Source organism: Leucoraja erinacea, chromosome 17 (assembly GCF_028641065.1).
Source record: "Leucoraja erinacea ecotype New England chromosome 17, Leri_hhj_1, whole genome shotgun sequence".
In the NCBI taxonomy this organism is placed as follows: Eukaryota; Metazoa; Chordata; class Chondrichthyes; order Rajiformes; family Rajidae; genus Leucoraja; species Leucoraja erinaceus.
Genome location: NC_073393.1, coordinates 29,852,348 through 29,877,294, shown reverse-complemented (window position 1 = coordinate 29,877,294; position 24,947 = coordinate 29,852,348).

Sequence of the window (24,947 nt, the reverse complement as noted above, 5' to 3'; positions counted from 1 at the left end):
AGAGAGTGGTGAATCTCTGGAATTCTCTGCCACAGAAGGTAGTTGAGGCCAGTTCATTGGCTATACTTAAGAGGGAGTTAGATGTGGCCCTTGTGACTAAAGGGATCAGGGGGTATGGAGAGAAGGCAGGTACAGGATACTGAGTTGGATGATCAGCCATGATCATATTGAATGGCGGTGCAGGCTCGAAGGGCTGAATGGCCTACTCCTGCACCTATTTTCTATGTTTCTATGTTTCTATGCACAGAGTCTCTTGTCCAGAGTAGAGTAGGGTATGGAAGAAGGTAGTTGAGGCTGGGACTATCCCATAATTTAAGAAACAGTTAGACAGGTACATGGATAGGACAGGTTTGGAGGGATATGGACCAAGCGCAGGCAAGTGGGACTAGTGCAGCTGGGATACGTTGGCCGGTGTGGGCGTTGGGCCGAAGGGCCTGTTTCCACACTGTATCACTCTATGATTCTATTCCACTTAATTAAAGATTATTTGGTCAGTGAAAACATTCAGTATCTACCACATCACTCCCTCTTGGAATCAGAGAGACCTTGATGAGATAGCCTCTCATTATTTGAAGCTACTGGGAGTAAAGGGTTATTCTACTAATTGTCATGCATAGGACAATCATCATATCCAAGTAATCAGTAGCATTGTCACCAAGATAAACACATCTTTCCTAGAATGTGAGTAGTAAAATTGCACATAGTTCTCCAGCTATAGTTTCACCAAAGTCTGTTACAGAGAAAGGTTGAACAAGTTAGGGCTTTATTCTTTGGAGCGCAGAAGGTTAAGGGGGGGGGGACTTGATAGAGGTTTTTAAAATGATGAGAGGGATAGACAGAGTTGACGTGGAAAAGTTTTTCCCACTGAGAGTAGGGAAGATTCAAACAAGGGGACATGACTTGAGAATTAAGGGACTGAAGTTTAGGGGTAACATGAGGGGGAACTTCTTTACTCAGAGAGTGGTGGCTGTGTGGTTATATGGTTATATGGTCTTAACAGTTGCAGCAAGACCCCTTGCTTTTGTACTTCAGTCTTCTTGCAATAATCTTATAAATTAACTAATTGATCTGTAACATTCCCAATCTGTAAAGTATTTAATATTCTGAACTATTTGGAATGAGGGTTAAGGGGCTGTTCCACTTGGGCGACCTAATCAGTGATTTCTGGCGAGTTTGCCCTCGACTCATAATCGCAGCATGGTCGACACGAGATCGTAGGAGGTCTTTGTAACTCTCCTTCATGCTCGCCTTCATGCTCGAGAGTAGTCCCCGTGTACTCGAGGCCTCAGCTAGGTCGCGGCATATTTTTCAACATGTTGAAAAATGCCATGGCATAAAATCGATACTTTTTTTACTCGTAGGTTTAGTCGTAGTAGGTCGTAGTAGGTCGGCATGTTAGTCGTAGGAATCGAGGGTAGCCGAAGGTAGTCAAAGGTAGTCGTAGATAGTCTTCATCATAGTCGAAGGGAAGTCGAAGAAGGTCGAAGGAGGTTGTCTTCACTCTCCACTATTCGGTGCAAATTTTCCCGGTTAGTCATAACCAGTCATAGCTAGTCGAAGCTAATCTTTAACATAGTGGAAGGAGGTCGAAGGAGGTCTTCTAAATAGTCGAAGGAAGTCTTCTACATGATATTTTTTTCAAACTCTCCTAAACTCTTCTAAACTCACCAATTAGGTCACTCAAGTGGGACAGCCCCTTTAGAATAACAGATGGCCGAGAGATACATTGTAGTATTTGAGTAAAAAGCAAAATAACTGCAGTTGGCGGAAAACTGAAATAAAAACAGAAAATTCCACGTACCCACCGGGTCAGATAGTATCCATGGCGATTTTAACATTTGATGAAATTTGCTGGTAACTGTTTTACATTGACCTCAACATTTCACTGAAAAACCTTGTTTCCTTCTTCACCTTCACCAATGAATGTGATTAAGTTTTCAAGCAAAACTGATAGCCAATGGAGATTGAAATATGGATCATATTATAGCAGTAAGGAAAAGCTGAGACAATCCCTTATATTACAAACATTTATGTGCAATTGGATCTTTCACTTTCATATGGTAAACTCTTCATCTCCACAGTCTCATTTTTGTTAATCAACCTTAAGATTTACTTCTGAGAAATTTTCATGTGGAATTATTGTACGCACATTTTTCTTTTCTATGTTTGTCACTGAAACTTCAATAAAAGTATGGAGCTCATTTGAAAGTCGAGGAATGAAATGTTAAAACTCATTTACCCGTAATATCAGATGTAACAGAATGAAATCTCATGGTATCTTACCTTACAGTAGATGGTGTTTGACCACAAGTGACTGTTTTATCTTTATTGCTCTCCAACTTGGGTATTTAAGTTATGTATGTGGAGCATTGGAATGCAGTGTATTAGATGAAGGTTTTTATTAGTTAATTGATAAATTGAACCACATGGGTGGCTAGGTAAACAGTGTTATATACAAGGAATGCAGTACATTGCACAGGTCTTTTATTAGAAATGGTTAATTTAAACCATCTGCTGGAATATAACAGAGTTCATGGGAACCACTCTGCTAAAGCCATTTTAGTGTCAGCAATGGAAATGATTACAAGAAAGCAAATGAAATCAGTTTTGTAAATTCAGATTAAGCAATGGCCTATTAAGTGTATGCTTATACATCCCTGATTGTGGTTACTGATATAGTTCAAAAATCGTGTTTAGTAAACAACCAAAGTATTAGTCAATTCAGAGTTTTAGATAATGTCTGATTTTAATTTAAATTAGCAATAACAAAGAGCTGATTAAATTAGAGTCTTTAATTTTTCTATTTCCCATTCCTAAATTATTTTCTCAATTCCCAACTATTCATGGCTTGTGCATTTTCCCAGCAAACCTCTCTTTTTTCCTGAGGGCTCAGAATAACATTATCAAAGACTACTTTATGATATAATTACACCACCAACCGAAAGTAGCATAAGACTGAACAGAGTCATAAAGAAATTATATAGCACCTTTCATGACTTCAGGATGCCCCAAAGCACTTTACATTCAATCAACTACCTTTAAAGTGTTGCTACTGCTGTAATGTAGGAAATTACTTCAAGGAAACTGATATTTGGGATTTGGGTAGGTACAAGGATAGGAAAGTTTCAGAGGGATATATGGGTCAAATGTGGGCAAATAGGACTAACTTAGTTGGGCATCTGTGTTGGCATGGATGTGTTGGTCCAAAGAGACAGTTTCCATGCTGTATGACTCATAGTCTATAAGAGGAATAACATAGAACTAGTATACAGGTGACCGATAGTCAGCTGGACTTAGAGGACAACAAGGCCTGTTTCCACACTGTATCTCAAAATTCTAAACTCTATAAGTACTCCAGCATCCATTTAACACCATGTTTTTCTCCTATAGTACTCATTAAGAATCATGTGTAGATACACTGCCTCCACATGTAGGTTGCTGTTCTAATCTCCAAAAAGCCATACTCTTTCCCTGGTAATACAGTTAATGTTTTGAAGAATTATTTTAAATTTCCATGATTTTCCTTCCAGATATTTTTGCATTCCTCACCAGCCTAATTTTCTTTGACGATTTTTGCTTCTACTCGATATCACTGAGATCTTGATTTCTGACATGTTTCTCTTTAGACTTTCCTTCTTTCCTGCCCTCCTTCACAAGCCTGGTTATCCTGTATTCCCTGTGTGTCTCCCCCCTACCCTGGCACAAATTTACCATCAAGTAGCTGCTTCCAGTGCACTTTCATTAAATGATTTCTCAGCTTAGCATAATTGGCAGTTGTGAACTTTCACTCTGGACTTTCTTTATCCTTTTCCATAACTCTGTTAAATCAATTAAGTCATGATAACTACTGCCAAAATGCTATCTCACGTATGACCTGTTCACCTCCCCAATATCACTTCAGAACTAAATACAGAACCATAGCAGTTTGCTACATACTGGATAAACCAAGTTCTCCTGTACACCTGTTAAGTATTTTGCATCATTTGCACTGTTTCTATTACTGTTATTATTAAAGATAGTATAAGTATTCTTTAAATTTCAATTTGCACATCTTGGAAAATTGCCAAAATATTTGTTCTTTGGTCTTCTTTTATCAGGATTATTCTCCCAAGAATTCCATTACCCCGATTTTGATCTTCATTTTTTTCAGTTCAATGGAATGATACACCTAATGTAATGATCCTTCAAACAACTGATTCTGCCTTAAATTATATTGGTTCCAGCAAACTGATTACAATAACAGTCAAAGGCTACTCCACTGAGGGTCAGGAATGGAGGAGAGCTTACCAGGAATAGAGAGGCAGCTTGTATCAGCTGGAAGTCCTCAAATAAACCTCGGTCTTTGTCGCCAGCATCTTTGCCAACATCTCACTGTAACTGTTTCATCCGGTTACCTTGCATAGAAAAAAGGTCAAGAAGGTCACCTGCCCACGGCACAGTGGTGCAGTGGTAGCCATAATAATAATAATTAATAATAATAACATAATAATAATAATCACTAATAACTTTATTATATTGCTGTACATGGGAAATCAACAAAAAGTTATTACAAACTACTAAAACCATTAAGACGACAGGACTATAAAAACAGTAAAAAATTAAAAGACATTAAAAGCACTAAAACAGGAACAATGTCTCAGCCAGTGTCGAAAGCCAGTGAATAAAAGTGAGTTTTTAGGGAGGATTTAAAGATGGACAGTGAAGGGGCCTGTCTGATCTGCAGCGGCAAGGTGTTCCAGAGTGCCGGGGCAGCAACAGAAAAGGCTCTATCCCCTCTGAGCTTCCGCTTAGACCTTGGTACCTCAAGGAGCAGCTGATCTGCTGACCTGAGGCACCGGGTAGGAGCATATAGGTGGAGCAGCTCAGAGAGGTAAGGCGGGGCGAGGCCATTCAATGATTTAAAAACAAATAAAATAATTTTAAAATGAACTCGAAAGTGCACTGGAAGCCAGTGAAGGGAGGCCAAAATTGGCGTAATGTGCTCCCTCTTTCGAGTTCCGGTTAAAAGGCGAGCGGCAGCATTTTGGACCAACTGGAGACGAGCCAACGAAGCTCGTGAGACTCCAGTGTAGAGCGCATTACAGTAATCCAGCCGAGATGAAATAAAGGCGTGAATTACTGTTTCAAAATGCTGCCGCTCGAGAATGGGCTTCACCTTTGCCAGCTTCCTTAGGTGAAAGAAGCTGGACTTAACCACTGCGCCTATTTGTTTATCTAATTTAAAATCACCGTCCATCATAAAACCCAGGTTTAAAACTGTTGGCTGTTTAAAACTGTTTGCTGCCTCACGGTGCCAAAGACCGGTGTATGATCCTGACTACGAGGGCTGTCTGTATGGAGTTCGTATGTTCTTCCTGTGACTGCATGGGTTTACTCCGGGTGCTCTGGTCTCCTCCCACTCTTCAAAGACATACAGGTTTGTAGGTTAATTGGTTTTCAGTAAAGTTGTAAATTGTCCCTAGTGTGTCGGGTTGTATTAGTGTACAGAGTGATTGCTGGTCAGCGTGGACTCAGTGAGCCGAAGGGTCTGTCTCATCTCCATATCTAAAGTCTGACTACAAATAATGAGGCTCAAGAGCAGATGGTATCCCTGCAAAAGTTCTAAAACTTGGTGGAATGCAATTTTCCAGCCTCATTTCCTGGGAAGGGGAAGACGTGCCAGTGAGTCTCTGGGCCGTGGTGGTCATAATCACGTTCAAGGGGACAAGTCCAAATTTGATCATTTCAGAGAGATCTCCCTGCTCTCTGCCACTGAGAAATTCATCCCCAAGGTCCAATTTAGTGTTCTACTCCAAGTTGATCCCCAAATCATTACGGTGATTCCCTCTGTCTAGGAGTATAACAAAATGAAACTTATCACACTTTGACTTAAAATAAATAAAGGGAATAGCATCAACCACTGCACAATGTCAATGGTCTTTGTTTAGCTTGCAAATCTTGGTTCAAGAATAACCTGTACTTCTTGTTTTGATACATTGGCTATTAAGCACGGCTATTAAGGGTGGCACGGTGGCGCAGTGGCAGTTTTGCTGCCTTACAGTGCCAGAGACCTGGGTTTGATCCTGACTACGGGTGCTGTCTGTGTGGAGTTTTTACGCTCTCCCTGTGACTTACATGGGTTTTCCCCAGGAGCATTGGTTTCCTCCTACACTCCAAATATGTACAGGTTTGTGGGTTAATTGGCTTGTATAATTATAAAATTGTGCCTTGTCTGGAGGATAGTGCGGGAATCGTGGTCGGCGCGGACTCAATGGACTGAAGGGCCTGTTTCCATGCTATATCTCTAAGCTAAGCTAAACTGAACTAAACTAAACATTGTTGTATGTTATCCAGCTATTGTTTCCTATATTTTCCAAACTTGTATGTTAATTCTCTGCCCTGACTTTGTTCCTTATGAATCTGTCCCGAAATTCTCAACTCCTGAGTAAATTTGAGCACTTCACAGCAACACTAGGAAACCCCTCAACAATATTGGTCTCAGCTCTACTCAAATGTTACCAGTCCCTCGTCAGATCTGACCTCAGTGTCCCAAGATTCTGAAGCCCAGCCCTTTCCCTCCAGTTGCAGTCATCTGCAGTATCCTTCTATTTCCAACACTTGTCATTTCACCGACACTTGTCACAGAACAGATTTGGTCTTTGCTATCTCTCAGCTTGTAGTTTTTAAAGTTTCTTGAAAAATGCACCTGTAGGACCTGATCCTTCTTTCGTCTGTGTCCTTGGCCCAGGTCTGTCATTGTTCATCCTCAATACATCCCTCTGCCTCCTCCAACCTGTTCTCTGCTTTTCCCTCAGAATACATTGCATATGTTGAGTGACATTCTCAATGCTGATTCCAGCTGGGCACCAAAACGCTATTTGCTATCTAACATAATCAAGGATGAGTCTCTCCCTGGACACCATCATCTCCCTTTCTCCCCTCCTTGGAGGTACGAAGTGTGAAAACACACGAGGGACACGAGGTACAGAAGTGTAAAAACACATGTTTTCAGATTTGGGGACAGTTTCTTCCCAGCTGTATCAGGCAACTGAACTATTCTATCAACAACTAGAGAGTGGTCTTGACCTAACATCTATCTTATCGGAGACCCTCTAATCGGACTTTACAGGACGTCCTTTAATCTTTAATAATTAAATATTATTTTCTTTATCCTGTATCTGTTATCTGTACACTGTGGACGGCTTGATTGTAATCATGTATAGTCTTTCTGCTGACTGGATAGGATGCACCAATAAAGCTTTTCACTGTACCTCGGTACACATGACAATAAACTAAATTAAGCTAAACATTATCGTTTTATTTATCTTTCTTATTCTCGCGCCAACTGATATATGTCCTTCATAAGCTTGTAGCAATGCAATGTCTATGCTTTGTTATAATAAGTGTGATTTAAAATGTGGTAGGAATTGGTGTGCCTCTAAGGCTGGTGCTGGGTCCATTGCTGTTTATTATTTATATCAATGAATTGGATGAGAATGTACGACATGATTGACAAGCTTGCAGCTGATACGAAAATAGGTCGCATCATAAACAGTGATAATGGTTATCAAAATTTTCAGCGGAATTTTGATCAACTGGGTCAGTGGGCCAAGGAATTCAAATGAAATTTAATTCAGATAAGTGTGAGGTCTTTCATTTTAAAAGTCAAACCAGGCAAGTGTTGTGCAATAGAGGGATCTAGGAGTACAAGTACATTGTTTCCTAAAAGTGGATCACAGGTAGGGTGGTGAAGAAGGCTTTTGGCATGCTGGCGTTCATCAGTCAGGGAATTGAGTATGAAAGTTGGGACGGCTATGATAGTTATAGAAGATGTTGGTGAGGCTGCACTTGGCGTATTGTGTTCAGGTTTGGAGACCCATTGCAGAAAAGATGTAATTAAGCTAGAGAGAGTACGTAGAAGATTTATGAGGATATTGCCAGGATTTGAGGGCCTGAGCTATTGGGAAAGGTTCGGCAGGTTAGCACATTATTCCTTGGAGCACAGGAGGCTGAGGGGTGATATCAGAGAGGTCTATAAAACCCTGGGGGGAATCAAAATATAGAAGGCATAGATAGATGTTGAGAAGGGAATGATTTAATTGGAACCTGTGGGGCATCTCTTTCACACAGAAGCTGGTGAGTGTGTGCAACAAGTTGCCATATGCAGTAGCCGAGGCAGGTACAATAACAACATTCAAAAGACATTTGGACAGGTACAGAGATAGGAAAGGTTTAGAGGGATATGGGGCAGGCACAGAGAAATGGGACTAGCTTGAGTACGACATCTTGGATGGGTTGGGCCAAAGGGCCCGTTTCTATGTTGAATTACTTTAAAATGCTATAACTTGTGCCTTCATAATTCATGGAAACATAAACAAATGATGTGATGGCCAACAATAATATATGAAAAAAGAAGCACAAAATATACAACACTACACAACTTTGATAAATACTGACATAGTAAAATAATTTATATAATCCATGTTTACTTCCCGCATAATGATTATTTGAAGATTCTGATTGAATCTGTTAAAATGATGCATTACATAGAGCCAAAGAAAAATCACTTTGGCTTCTGTGCCTCAGTTTTGGAGCCAGTTACTCTTTCTGTTTATTTCCTTTCAGTAAATGCACTTAGAGTTCAACGATTCAAAGATGTGATCTCTATAGGCACATATCAGAAAAATATCGTTAGGATTTTTTTTTTTTTTTAATCAAAAATATTTATTCAAATATTAAAATAGTATTTACAATACAATAAAACAAAACACCACCATAATACAAGACGAACAAATATGCTGAGCAACTGCTAAACAACTATATTGCAATCCTTGTTCAGGATACATTCAACCCCCCTCGGTGCCCAGCGGTCGCGGAACTCCCTCAGGGTGCCCGTATTCCCTTTCTATCCGCACCCGGGCACGGACGTATCCCCGGAAAAGGGGCAGGCAGCCGGCTCGGGTAGCGCCCTCCACTGTCTGGCGCCGTGACTCACGGATGGCCAGCTTGGCCAGGCCCAGGAGCAACCCAACCAGGACATCTTCAGCAATACCCTCTCCCCTACGCACAGGGTGTCCAAAGATGAGGATGGTGGGTGAAAAATGCAGCCAGAAGGCAAGGAGCAGCCCCTTTAGATATTCAAACAGTGGCTGCAGCCTCACGCACTCCATGTACACGTGGCACACAGACTCTTCCAGCCCGCAAAAGTGGCAGGCGGCCGGTGAGTCTGTGAACCGCGAGAGAAACAGGTTGCAGGGAACACCTCGGTGCAATACCCTCCACCCCAGGTCCCCAATGTAGAGGGGGAGAATCCCTGCGTAGAGGGACCCCACCGGGGGCCCCCCTCACGACCGGAAGGCAACATCGACCGCCACTTGGTGTCTGGACGGTGGACCAGGGCGAGGAAGTGCAGGGTTTGGAGGAGGAGCCTGTACAGGACACGCCTCCCTGCGTCTCGGAGGGAGATGAAGGGTGTCGAGGAAAGGCGGCTCAAATTGTGTGGGACCAAATATCGTTGGGATGGCATTAATTGTGAACGGAACTGTTCTACAGCTTCTGGGATAGAGGATTAATTCAATAATCTGACCGTTTATAATTTTAAATCATTTTTTCATATTACCCGAATTAAAAATGAATTTCATCCATGTTTCATTCTCCTTAATGAAATATTCCCTTTGCCCTTTTCTTTAGTTTTTTTAGGGTTTTTTATGGTTCTTTTTGGACTTAATGGTTATTTGTAAAGAAAAGAAGCTCACAGGTAAGATCAAAGATGACCAATAGCATGTGGGATTAATTAGATATTTTCATTTCCAAGATCTAGCATTGATATGATGGACCAAATGGCCCCTTCTGATAAATCTAATCCAGCAGGTACAGTAACACCAAAGTAAAATAACATCACTATCTCTGATACCTGCATTAAAATCCAGGCTTGAATTTAGGTGGAAGCAGATTTAAGTAAAAGAACGAATTGGAATACTTATCTCAAAAAGGAAAAGTAAATTGCAATGGAGTGGAGGTCATGTAATGAGCCGACTCGTTCAAAATAGACTGAATGGCCTCTAACCTGAAATTTTACACGGTTCTATGTTAAGTTAAATAAATTCCAGCAGCAACACTTACCATTCACATTATCCTAACCACTGTATCTCCTCCATACACTTCTCCCCATTTACCCGACTTAAAACGTAAGCAAGCTTTAAACTACCAGTAGCCAGATGGTGGAACACGGTGCCACAAAGCTAAGAACTCATTTATTTATTTCCAAGTTTCGAAGCTCCAAATCAAATCAATATAAATGGAAGTGCGTTACAATCAGGTAATGTTTGCCAATAGATGTTACATTTCAATCAGGATCAGGGTGCTTGTCAGTGGTGAACACTGTGAAATTACAGATTTTTATGCTTGAAGTGGGTAAAATGTGGGTTTTGTTTTTGTATTTACGTGCTTCAAACCTCAAACCGCTGAGCATAGTTGATTCACCACTCAGTAATTTAAACAAATAATGTATGTACATGCAAGATAATTGGCAGCATATGTTATCATGTGAACAACATTGTTTCATCCAGCTTCTTTCTATGGGTTTTGAAGCACTGAAGCCAAGTATAATCCAAAAGATAGACACAAAATGCTGGAGTAACTCAGCAGGGCAGGTAGCATCTCTTGATAGGATCAGGTGAAGTTTCATATTGAGACCCTTCTTCCAAAAGGTTATTCATTCATTTCAGTTTTGCATCCCAAGTTACAGCTCTGGCATGTCACTGGTATTAGCGATATATTAATATTCTCTGACATACAGTTGCTACCAAGAGCGTGAAACTATGTATATCTTCGCAAGTCCACTGTTCACTCTTCCTGAGGTGATTCACCTTCAGTGTGAAGAAAACCCAGATACCAGAAGGGACATGTTTAAGAACTTAGAACTGTACCCTTCAGCCCACAATGTTTGTGCTGAACATTTTTGCCAAGATCCCATCTGCCTGTACGTGATCCGTATCCCTCTATTTCCTGCACTTCAATGTGCGTAACTAAAAGCCACTTAAATGCTATTATCATATCTGCATCCACCATCACCCCTGGCAATGCGTTCCAGGCCCCACTACTCTCTGTGTAAAACACTAACCCCACACATCTCCATTAAACTGTTCCCCTCTCTCATAGCTATGCCCTCTAGTGTTAGACATTTCCACACTATAATAAAGGTTCTAACTGTCTGCCCTATCTACGCCTTTCATAATTTTATATATTTCTATCAAGTCCTACCTCTGACGTTCCAAAGAAAGTAATCCTAGTCTATCCAACCTCTCCCTGTAGTTGAAACCTTCCAATCCAGGCAACATTCTTGTAAACCTCCTCTGCATCCTCTCCAAAGCCTCCACATCTTTCCTGTAATGGGGGCGACCAGAACTGCACATGACACTCCAAACGCGGTATAACCAAAGCCCTATAGAGATGCAATTTAAAAAATAATTGCTTCAAATATTTAAAACCTATAATGTGTGATCTAAAACTCAAGTTTGATAATTGGTATTGATATTGGATTATTTTGTGATATGTGCCGAGATGCTATGAAAAGTGTTTGTTGGGAGTTTAGACTGCAGCAGTCCATGATATTTTCTCTCCAGAAGATTAATATCAACAGGCCACAGTCTTCAGCAACATCTCATTTAAACACTGAACTATGACCTTCTGCTTCTGGTAATCCTCCATTATTTTGGTCGCCAAGAAAAATAAAGTGTTCTGTTTCAATGACTATCACCCAGTAACTCCAACATCCACCATGATGAAGTGGTCTGAAAGAATGGCAAAAGCCTGCATCTGTGCCATTCTTCAGCAATCTAGATCCCTGCATTGGCATACAGGAAAAATACTTTGAACGAGAATGTAATCGCTCTTGCATGCATTCAGCCCCAAATCACCTTAACACCAAGAACACCTCTGTCAGGATATTATTCATTGACCATATCTCAGCCTTCAGCACCAAATACTGAATCAGCTTAACCCTGAGCTTCAGGATATTGACCTTGGGGCCTTCATCTGCAGCTGGAATCTGGACTGCTTCACCATCAGATCTCATTCAGTTCGAATTGGTCATAACATTTCCTCCACCCTAGCCCTCAACACTGGATTCTATTAGGGTTGTGTGCTCAGTCCCGTGCTTTACTCTCTGTACACCCATGTGGCCAAATACGACAGAAACTCAATGTTTAAGTTTGCTGATGGTGCTACTGTTGCTGGCTAGAACTACAATAACAAGGAGAAATTTACAATAACAAGATTTCAATGTCCCAGGTGTAGATTGGTCTGACGGCATGCAAAGCGAACCATAAGGGGCTCTCCAGAAAGCCCTAGCTGACCTTACTCTGGAAAATCACTTGTCCCAAAAAGTCACTTTCCCTACCAGGCATGATGAGACAAGTAGCACCGAAAATACTTTAGATTTATTGTTCACATTTCATCCAGATTTAACTTCGGAAGTTTCACCGTGCACTGGAATTAGCGATCATTATATTTTCCAAGCAAAACTGCACACAAAGCTTAAAGTTCCTTCAAAACCACGGCGTAAAATTTCCCTCTGGAGAAAAGTGAACCATGAGGAATGTAAAGACTTAGCAAAAAAACTGGGAAAAGATTTCTTCAGCTGCAACCAGATAAAAGATCTGTAAAATACAACTGGGTGTGGCTGAGAAACTCTTTAAATAATATTGTTACAAATCATGTTCCTCAAAAACTCATTAAGGGCCATATGCGCCCTCCTTGGTTTTCGGCAAGCAGTAAGAAAGAGAAGTTTTATATCCGTGCCAAAATAAGGGGTACAAAACTGGACTGGGACAATTTTACTAGAATGCGAAAACAAGTCGATCGTGCAATTAGGAGTGCTCGTCGACAACATGTTTCTTTTATTCTTGGGGGAGAGCAACCCAAGGCTTTTTGGAGATATGTGAAATCCAGACAGACAGACAACACTGGTGTCCAGATGCTTAAAGTGAACAAATGTCTGATCACTGAGGACCAGGCGAAAGCAGAAGCTCTTGCAAACCAATTTCAACACGTTTTCAATCGGGAAGATATGGAGCCTTCATCATTTCCAGATCTACCCCCCAGCCCGTATGCTAATATGCCTGCTATTAAAATTGAGATTGAAGGTGTCAAGATGTTATTGCTCAACATTAATACCACAAAAGCAATTGGACCAGATCAGATACAGAATCAAGCCCTCAAGATCGCGGCCAAAGAACTGGCTCCAGTTTTGCAGTTCATTTTCCAACAATCGCTTGACTCAGGTGATGTTCCGCTGGATTGGAGGAAGGCTAACATCACTCCTCTCTTTAAGAAGGGTTCAACCACCAATCCAGCGAATTATCGTCCTGTTTCATTAACAAGTACTTGCTACAAACTGCTGGAGCATTTAATTGATAGTAATCTGATGCGACACGTGAGCAAACATAACATTCTTGCTGACAACCAACATGCATTTAGGAGGCATAGATCATGTGAGTCTCAGCTTATCCTGACATCAACTGACCTGGCCAAGCACCTTGATAGTAACATCATCACAGATTCAGTAGTGCTGGACTTTTCTAAAGCATTTGATGTCATCCCACACCAGAGACTGCTTCGGAAGCCTGACTTCTATGGTATTCGTTCTAACACGAAACGATGGATTTCCAGTTTCCTGACAAAAAGTCTTCAGCATGTGTGTGTGAATGGAAAGAGCTCCAATTGGCATCCAGTGTTGAGTGGTACACCTCAGGGCACAGTACTTGGCCCACACCTATTTTTGCTTTACATAAATGACATCCATGAAAAAGTTGCAAGTACGAACAGATTATTTGCTGATGATGGTTTGCTGTACCGTCCAATTAAGTCAGCTGATGATGAAGATGCTCTCCAAAAGAATCTCGATACAATGGTTGAGTGGTCACAACAATGGGGCATGCAGTTCAGCCCTTCCACATGTGAAACCATGCGTGTCACCAGAAAGGAATCCAGGCGAAACATCTTACGATATACTTGGTGCCACCATTGAAGAATCCAAACAAACCAAGTATCCTGGCATCAAATTGCAGAACGAACTGCGTTGGAATGGTCAGACTCATCATGCAACGGTGTCCTAAATTTTCTGAGGCTCAACTTTCATCATTGTTCAACTTCTGTCAAGGAGAAGCTATACTTCACCCTCGTTAGACCTCATTTGGACTACGCAGTTGCAGCAGGGGACCCATACACAAATAAAAACGTTTCTTCCATCGAATGTGTCCAACAACAGGCAGCTCGATTTGTTACTAACACCTATGCAAGAGAAGCGAGTGTCACCAAACTTCTGAATTCTCTGGGGTGGAACCCTCTCCAAGGCATACGTGAAGCTCACCGTTTGACCTGTTTTTACAAAATGTTAAATGGTCAGCTCGACATAGATTACAAAACCTACACCAAACCAAAACCAATTAGGAGCAAACGAGGGCATTCGATCCAATTTGAGATACCAGCTACCAAGACAGATGTGTACAGCAATTCGTTCTTCCCCCGCACAATCAAAGCATGGAATAATTTTCACCTTACCATAGTTACCCAACCAGATGCAACTAAATTTAAGGTAGCTCTTTCTTCCCAAAAACCCTTTCTGGCTTAAGTCCTCCCTCCACCACCTCCAGTTTAAATTCCATTTGGAATATTTTGGAGGACCAAGAAACCAAGAACCAAAAGATGAAGTCCAGGAAAGAGATCGAGAATCGCGTATCACGATGGCAGGACCACATGATCCTAGTCCTTAACATCAGTAAGACGAAAGTGTAGGTTGTCACCAGCAATCTAACCTGGTCCCTTCACAATGATGTGGTGATAAAAAATAACAGCGTAGTTACATTCTTAGGTGCCTGAGAAGATTTGCCATGTCCATAAGAATTCTATCATTCCCCACAGATACACTATGGAAGGATAAATAATCCTTAAGCAATCAAAATGCTTCTATTCAGTACCCATTGTGCATCAAGGCCACTCATGGTGTATCACTGGTAGAGAGAGTGAGAGGGAGAGTTTATGGTGATGAATGAGCTGCTGGTCATATGGGATGCTATTTCCTGGATGGTGCTGGGTTTATTACGTGTTCTTAGAGCTGTACCTATCCAGGCAAACAAAGGATGTTCTGCCATACTACTGACAATGCTTTTAGCTGTTGGAAATGTTTTAGGTCAAGAACTTTGAGCTAGGAGAAACAATAGACTAAATTTTGACCACTGGACATTTGAAATTGTGGACAAAGGCCTGACATGAAAATCATTAAATGGTCTTTGAAAGTCAGGAGAGGCGTGTGTAAATGTTTTATGACAGTTCTACTTCCCTGTATTCTAGTTTTAGTTTTGCTGGTGACTCTGCACTATTTAATAAGGTTGAAGCAGAAAGATAGATTGAACATAGAACAAGAAGGCTATGGAGGCCAAGTCAATGGATATTTTTAAGTCGGAGATTAACAGATTCTTAATTAGTATGGGTGTCAGGAATGATGGGGAGAGAGGGAATTTTGCTCCTATAACATGAATTTATGAGCAGAGGAACAGGCCCTGAGGCCCACAATGTCTATGCTGAACACAATGCCGAGATAAACTAATCTAATCAGCCTGCACTTGATCCATATTCTTCCATTCTTGCCATATCCACATGTCTATCTAAAAGCCTCTTAAACACCACTCTATTGTATGTCTCCACCAGTACCCATGGCAACTGTTTCAGATTCAGATTCAGATTCAGATTCAATTTTAATTGTCATTGTCAGTGTACAGTACAGAGACAACGAAATGCATTACGATGCAACGAAATGTTTACGATCTTCTCTCCATTTTATCCCAGGCATTCACAGCACCATTGACAAACTATCAGAAAATGAGAACAATTTTCCCTCTCCCAGCTAGTTTGTTGTTATCCCACAGTGTGTGTTGAATAGTGTTATTGTGCGGGGATCACATGTCAGTGCAGACTCGGTAGACCGAAGGGCCTGTTTCCATGCTGTATCTCCAAACTAAACTTAACTAAAGTTGTGTTAACTAGGAAGTTCTTGGAATTTAACCCAGTAAAAAAGAATGGATACTATTTTACTTTAAGTCAGGATAGTGTGAGATTTTGCGGGGTATGGGGGTAGAGGCACCCTGTACACCTGGTTCAGTGGCCTCCCAGCTGTTATCAGGTAACTGCACCATCCTACATACAACTAGAGAGCAGTCCTGAGCTACTATCTACCTCAGTGGAAACCCTCGGCCTATTTTATCTTGCACTAAACTTTATTCACGTTAATCCCTTTATCCTGTGTCTGCATGCTGTGGGCGGCTCGATTGTAATCATGCACTGTCTTTCATTGACTGGTTAGCAGGCAGCAAAAGCATTTCACTGTACAGTACACTTGACAATATAATAAACTAAACTAAACTATCTTTCTGGTCTATAGGGATAATAGGTAGTGGTGCTTTGGGCTTGGTAAGATGATGTAAGACCTGTTGTAAACATTGGATTGCAGGTGCAGTGTGCAGGTAATGGAGGGACAAGTTTATGGATGCAATACTAGCAAAGCCGATCTCTTTGTCTTCTCTTTCTATCAGCACAGTGGCACAGCGGTAGAGTTGCTGACTTAGAGCGCCAGAAACCCAGGTTCAATCCTGACCATGAGTGCTGTCTGTGTGAAGTTTGTACATTCTCCCTGTGACCGCGAGGGTTTATCTACAGGTGCTCTTGTTTCCTCCCACACTCCAAAGGCATACAAGTTTGTAGGTTAATTGACTTTGCTAAGAATAGTAAATTGTCCTTGTGCAGGACAGTGCTAAGGTAAGGGGTGATCGCTGGTCGGCGTGGACTTGGCAGGCCGAATGGCTTGTTTCCGTGCTGTATCTCTAGCGTCTAATGTCTAAATCTGAGATTCTCCGGCCAGCTTGGCTGCGATCCAGTAACTCAGCACTGACCATAGTTCAAAGAACATTATCTTTTATTTACAGTGTCAGGAACAATATGCCAACATAACCTCATTCCATGTCTAGGAGCAAGTGGAGAGAATCTGGAGTGTTCAACATGTTCAGATCTGTTACATATTTTAGTAAGGAGACAAACAACATTTTACAACAATGTGTCGAGTGTTTCTGTTCTTCTTGCAGCTTGCATTAATTTTAAAACATCAGTTTTTCATATTGTACTAAGTCACATGGGGGGAATTCAACTGGATCTTCCCCCCAGGGGGAGTGAACACACCAGCCACCAACTTGATTTGATATCTTGCAGCAGCCTGCTGAATATTTTATATTTATATATATATATATATATATATATATATTCTTGTTGGGAACCTCAAGAGGGAAGACACTACTTAAGACCCACTGTTAATTGCCAGAAAGCATAAAGAGGAAACTGCACTGATACAGGTCAGAATGGAAATTAATGTTGGGCACCCTGCACCTAAGGACTTTACAGAACCGATTGTGTTTCTTCCTGTGAATTATGAGCATATTCTGGTGGTAATACAGAGGCCAGATTTATTGAGGTTGGTTTCTCAATTTTGCATGGTAGTATTTGAAGTTAATAATCTCTGCATCACAAGTTCCATAATTATTATGCTACCATTCCAATTTGCTACAGTAAGTGATTTATTATCACTCTGATCTCCACAGATCCTGGGACTTTGGATACTTCCAGTAATTGTGGACATGCTTGAATCTTGCCGCAGGATAGCATGCCATGTTGAATCAGTTTGCCTAGACAAAACCCATACATGCACTTTGAGGCAAGGCTAAATTTGTGTTCAAATGAGACAATTATCCACATGTGCGCAGGAAACACCTGCCTCATTGTACATTGACTGCTAGAGCAAATTAGAGGAGTTCTCTAATCTAAATTAAAGTGGTCAAAAATAGGACAATGTTAAGTTTACTTTAGGCCTACGTTGGTTGAATGAAGTTGGAGAATTAGTATTCACGTTTCACATCAGAATAATGAAATGTGGTAATTAGTTCTCTTGCAGTCATGGATTGAGTTACATTTTCCAGTAATAATTAGGTTCTTTGTTGAAAATCTGAGCAACTAATGCAACCACTGCTTGTGAAATTATGCCGTCTCAACCTGACTTTGGGGGAGAATGTCTAGGGATGGCCTTTCACAAGACATGGGACCATGGAAACACAGTGCAATCTGAAAAGCAGGGTGGCGCAGTGGTAGAGTTGCTGCCTTAGAGCACCAGAGACCCAGGTTTGATCCTGACTACAGGTGCTTGTCTGTACGGAGTTTGTACATTCTCCCTATGACTTACAGTACCTGAGGTTTCTCAGTGATCTCCGGTTCCCTCCCACACTCCAAAGACGTACATGTACAGGTATATAGTACATAGAAGTGCATTACGTTAATAGGTTAATTGGCTTGGTATAATTGTAAATTTTCCCGAGTGTGTCTAGAGACAAACAACATTTTACAATGTAGAATAGAATCGAATAGAATAGAATAGAATTACCTTTATTGTCATTCAGACCTTACGGTCTGAACGAAATTTCGTGCCTGCAGTCATACATACAATAATACAATAATAAACAACAACAAACACAAATTAACATCCACCACAGTGAGTCATCCAAGCACCTCCTCACTGTGGTGGAGGCAAAAATTTTAGGGCTGCAGGCTGTTCCCTCCTCTTCTCCCTCTGCGCTGAGGCGATACCCCACCGGGCGATGGCACAAACAGTCCCGCGGCTCACCGAACCCCGCAAACGGGCCGGCTCAAACACCGCGGCCTGGGGTGGTCGAAGCTGCCGCCCTCTAGTGCAATGGACACAGCCGCTGGCCCACGGCTGAACCCCGGACTCAGGTCACCGCTGCCAGAACGCCGTCCCAGCCACCGGAGCACCGCTCCAGCCCCGAGCTGGATCGCCCTCACGTGAGTGCCGTTCCTCCCTCGAGCTGGGCCACTCCAACGGGAGCGCCATTCCACCCTCGAGCTGGGCCGCTCCGACCGGAGCACCGTTCCTCCCTCGAGCTGGGCCACTCCAACGGGAGCGCCATTCCACCCTCGAGCTGGGCCGCTCCGACCGGAGCACCGTTCCTCCCTCGAGCTGGGCCACTCTGACGGGAGCGCCACAGCACCTCACGGGAGCGCCGTACCAGCCCCGAGCCGGACCGCCCTCACGGGAGCGAGCCCGGGGCAAGTCCTGACTGGCTCTGCCTCCTGAGTCTCGAGGTTTCGTCTTCTGCCGCTTGCATTAGGCCTCTGCGCAGATGGAGGCAGATTGGGGGATCACGACAAGAAAACTCGCATTCCCCCGAAGGGAGAGACAGCAACCCCCGTTTCAACCCCCTCCCCCCACACCCTCACCCCCCACCCCCACATAAATATATATATATATATATATATATTCTTGTTGGGAACCTAAAAAGGGAAAACTTAACTAAGACAAAACGTTAAAAAACAAAAACATAAAAAGTAAAACAAACTGCACTGATACAGGCGAGCCGCAAATTATGTTGGGCACCCGCCACTTCCGCCATGTGTCGATTGTGTTTCTGTTCTTCTTGCAGCATTGCATTGGTGGTAATAAAAGGCCAGTTTTTCAGGTTGGCACTCAAGTTGCATGGTAGGAATTGAAGTGTTAATGTGCGGGGATCGCAAGTTCCAGCACGGACTCAGTGCTACCATTCCCTGTTTTCTACACTGGATCTCTAAACTGTACTGATCTTATTGATCCTCCCACTTTGCTTCTTCCATTTATGGGTGATTTTTAGCTTAGATCATTTGTCCTTGAATAGTTTGGTGCACAACCTGCCTTTGATCCGAAGATCCAAATAACGAACACCTCCGGATAGCGACATTTTTTCAGTCCTTGAAGAAAGGTCCTTGAAAACGTTCACCGAGGGCGGCCCGCAGAGGTGACAGCGGAACCTCCGGTCGGTCCTCGAAGAAAGGGGAACTAAATCCCCATTCATAAAAGAGTTAAGGTGAGGGTAATATTGCGCGGGAGGGTTAATAATTGACAATCTGCTGCTGCCTGCCCGCTGAGTTAAAAAGTTCCCACGGTAGACTCACGATACACAGTGTATCGTGAGTCTTGCATGAGAACTTTTTAACTCAGCGGGCAGGCAGCAGGAAATTGTCGCTCCCTTAAGTTTCACCCCACCTACACCCCTCTGCTTCTCGGCCATGTGTGTGACCCCTTCCCTCCCCTCTCCAGCTCCCCGCCCATTGCACCGGCGCGGAAACACAGTGCACTGTCTTCACTCGGAAGTCAGTGCCAATCACCGGAGACGTCAGGACCAACAGGACACCGACCCCCAGGCCCACTGCAAGCACAGAGAACCCAGAGACCCAGCCAGCCAGCAGCAGCCCAGCCCCGTTCCAATTCCAGAGGAACACGCTCCCCGTATAGGGTAATAGGTTGTAAGAGGGACAGAAGCTGATGGTGTGGTTAAAAGTACGTCTTGGTCTTGAATGTTGCGGATGAGGGGGCGCAGCTTACTGTGATTGTCTCCGGCCACCCCCCTGTTTCGTGCCTGCAGACTGGGAACAATGGAGTTAATTTGCAGTTGCAGAAGGGGGCAAGGGCGGTAACATTCACCACAGTCTCATCCAAGCAGTCCCACTGTGGTGGAGGCAAAATTTTTCAGGCTGCAACGGGACTCCTCTTCTGCAAGCGCTGAGGAGATCCCCACCGGACTCACAGCCAGCAGCAACTCCCGCGGCTCACCGCCCCCCGCCAACGGGCCGGCTCAAACACCGCGGTTGCGGATGGGTGGTCGAAGCTGCCGCCCTCCAGTGCGAACGGACCAGCCTTGTCGCTGTAGCGGCACATCGGGGACCCCGGGTTCCTGTTGGTCCTGACGTCTCCAGAACGCCCCCTGGACCGGAGGAGCTGAGAGACGTCAGCCCCACCGGAAGCCGCTCCCCGATGGGCCGCTACGGCGACAAGTCGCAGTTCGCCCACAGCCCGAGCTGGGCCCCCTCATCGGGAGCACCGACCCCCAGCTGGGCCACTGCAAGCACGGAGATCCCAGAGACTCACAGCCAGCAACAATTCTAGCCCCAGCCCCGCTCCAACTCCAGAGGAACCGAGCCCAGGGCAAGTCCGACTGGCTCTGCCTCTCGGGTCTCGAGGGCGCACTCCGCCACTTGCCTCGCCGCAGACGGCGCAGAAGGGGCAGCGGATTCCTCTGGAGAAGGGAGGGACAGCAAGCCCACCCCGGCTTTTGAGAATGGTGGGCAATCACAAAAACAGTTAACTGCCCAACACAGTCAGTAAACCTCTCCTACAAAAAGTCTAAAAACTAAGACTGCAGGGCGCAGCAGCCGATCCCAGCGCCTAACACCTCCCTATGTCTCGAGTGTTTCTGTTCTTCTTGCAGCTTGCAAAAATTGAAGACATCAGTTTTTCATATTGCACTGCCGGGATCGATGCGGGGACTTCAACCTTGCAGATATGAGGAGAGCTGGTCGGCTCTGACTCACTGCGCCCAGCCGCCTGTTTAAAATCTACGCTAAAAAATCTTCCATTCCGAAAGCCGAAAAATTCTGAATTGCGAAAAGTGACTGGTCCCAAGGCTTTCGGATAATAGGTTGTGCACCTGTATCTTGATTTCCCAACCAACAAGAACATTTTAATTGCTCAGACCGTAACTATTTACAAAAGAGATATGATTCTAACATTCTGCCCGTGATCCAGACACCCATAATACAACTCATGGTTTCTGTTTCTATTCTATTTGAATGCCTTTATTATTTTAAATATTTTGGCTAGTACAGCACTTAACCATTTCAAAGCGGAAATTGACAGGTTCTTGATTAGTAAGGGTTTCAAAGGTTACTAGGAGAAGGCAGGAGAAAGGGTTTGAGAGGGAAGATAGATTATTGAATGGTGGAACAGACTCAATGGGCTGAATGGCCAAATTCTGCTCCCTTGACTTATGAACTTATAAATTCAAGAGATAACAAACTTTGTTTATGCAGTCACAAAATGCTGGAGTAACTCAGCGGGACGGGCAGCATCATAACATAAACTACAGTTTATGTAGTTCTCTTATTTGAAAGCAATGCCACTGTAGTATTATACCCAAGGTCAATATATGCTTTTATTGATTTATGGAAATGGATTCTAAAATCAAATCCCTCCACAATCACAATCTCTCACCCTGGAAAATATATTTCAATTTGCATTTTTTCAGACCCAAATTAATAATCTGATCCTTGTGGACGTTCAACTCTATTTGACATAATTTTGACAGTTCCCTTAGTTTTAATCTGATTGTGTTTTTTTTAATTGCATAGTTATCTATTGGCAAGATCAGTATGTCTGTATATCTCTAATTATATTGCGGAAGATAGTGATGAGCTGTCTCCTTGAATCACTGTAGCCCATGCGGTGAATCATCTCCGGGGGGAGTATTGTGCGGGGTGTTCCAGTGATCTAACCCAGTGAAGGAACAGTGAATAGTGGTGGCACAGTGGTGCAGCTGGTAGAGCTGTTGCCCAACAGTGCCAGAGACCCGGTTCAATCCTGACTTCAGGCGCTGCTGGTGTGACGTGTAATGTTTGCATGTTCTCCCTGTGACTGCGTGCATTTCATCCACTGATCTGCTTTCGTCCCATATCCCAAAGACGTGTGGGTTTAATTGGCCCCTGTAAATTACCCCTGGTACGTTAAAAAAAATGTCCTCATCTCCATGCTAAAAGAAAAATGTTGCTGGAAATGCTGGAAACATGAAACAAAAATGAATGCAGGAAGCACCGCATCTTTGAAGAGAGAAAACAAGTGGCTAATGTTACAGATGGATGACCTGACATCTGAGATGGACAATTCTGACAAGCAATAGGGGCAATAAGCTGAAATTGTTTACATTATTGTTGAAGCTCCAAGTTTTCAATGGAAACCGATGGCTTGCGGGAGCTAATTGTTTGATTAAACCTTGCAAACGGGTTTTCATTTCCCTTTTTTTGCAGTTAACCTATTATTGCGTGTATTATTTTCTGCAGTGTGCTCAATTTATATTCCACCTTGCATTCTGAGTTCCTTTATTTAGTCTACTTTCTCTATTGACAATGTTTGCTTAGCCACACGTGGTATATTTGTCTTCGTGGGGGTTGTATACGATCACTATTGTGTTCTATTTAAGTATGCAGTATTATTTTTATGTTCATCCATCAGCCCATCAGTATAGTTTACTTTGGCTAATTACATAATTATCTTTATTATTTGACATGGAAGGAAGCCATTTGACCCGTGGAGACTGGGCCAATTCTCAGATAAATTCTGTCAATTCCATTGCTGTGTTTATTTCCTAATAATCTATGCTGACCATGGGTGCTGTCTCTGTGGGGCAGCATGTTGACACAACACTAGAATTGCTGCCTTACAGCGGCAGAAACCTGGGTTTGATCCTGACTACGGGCGCTGTCTGTACGGAGTTTGTATGTTGTGCGTTCTGCGTAGGTGAGAGGGTTTTGATTAGCAGATGGGTAGAGTCTTTGGGATGTGGAGGGAAACAGATGCTCTGCGGGAAGTCCCTACAGTAGCACTGATAACATGCAAACTCCACGTAGAGACCAGTGGCGGTCAGGAATGAACAAGTCACAGGGGCTGCGAGACTTGTCGCACAACTTTAGGGCAGCACGGTGGCGTGTGGTTGAGTTGCTGCCTTACAGCGCCAGAGACCCGGTTTCGATCCTGGCTATGAATGCTGTCTGAGTTTGTACGTTTCCCTGTGACCTGCATGGGTTTTCTCCCAGAACTCCGGTTTCCTTCCACACTACAAAGACATACGGGTTTAGGATAGTGTTAGTGTTCTAGGGATTGCTGGTTGGCGCAGACAGGGTGGGCTGAAGGGCCTGTTTCCGCCATGTGTCTCTAAGCTAAACTAAACCATTGTAGGTTACTCATTTTCCAGCTTGCAGTTCTCCCTGTCAGTGCTCATGGGCCGCACCATGTTTGAGTCAGCTTGCTCTCCAGACTCACCTCCCGCAATCTGATGTATGTCTCATCAAGCTAGACCTCTCAATTCCAGCAAAGCCTCAGCCAGTTAACAACCTGACCATTGCTGACCAGAAGCCATCCAGAGGCACCACCTAACTTGAGTGTACAAGATTATTTAAATGTTCCCGATGAACAGGCTTAAATAACACTTAACGACAGCTAAAACCACTTTCAATTAAGTAATGAGAAGTTATTGGACTAACAGAAAAGGAAATTGATCATAAACATGATAATTAATAATAATTAAAATAAGATAAAATAACTAAATCACTAATTAACGGAACTTTCTGTCATGTGCTAGAAATCAACTGACTTTACACCTTGCTTTCCTAGTGCACCTCAAATTGTTATTACACATAATGACAATATTTATATGTAGGAAGGAACTGCAGATGCTGGTTTAAACCAAAGATAGACACAAAAGCTGGAGTAAGTCAGCAGATCAGGCAGCATCTTTGCAGAAAATGAACAGGAGACGTTCCGGGTCTAGACCCTTCCTCAGACACTTCTTCAGCAGTCTGAAGAAGGATCTCGACCGGAAACTTCACCTATTATTTTCTCCAGAGATGCTGCCTGACCCGTTGAGTTACTCCAGCTTTTTAATGACAATATTTATACTGCTTGACTTCATTTTGAACACATCCTCCTGTATTACCACCAGCAGAGGTCTATTCCACAGGACTCTTATCCCCTATACATTTGTTCTACAATTTTGCACCTGCAGATTCAGGGACTGATTTAGGCAACTGAATAATTCTATCAACAACTACAGAGCTGTCCTGAGCTACTATCTACCTCATTAGATTAGCACGCAACAAAAAGCTTTTCACTGTACCTCGGTACATGTGACAATAAACTAATAAACTGAATTAATAAACAAAACTAATAACCCTGATTCTTCTTGTTCATTAACAATTACAATTTCATATAATCAAGCACCAAAGTAGGTTTAGGTTTCGGTTTATTATTGTGAAGTGTGCGAAAAAACTTTATT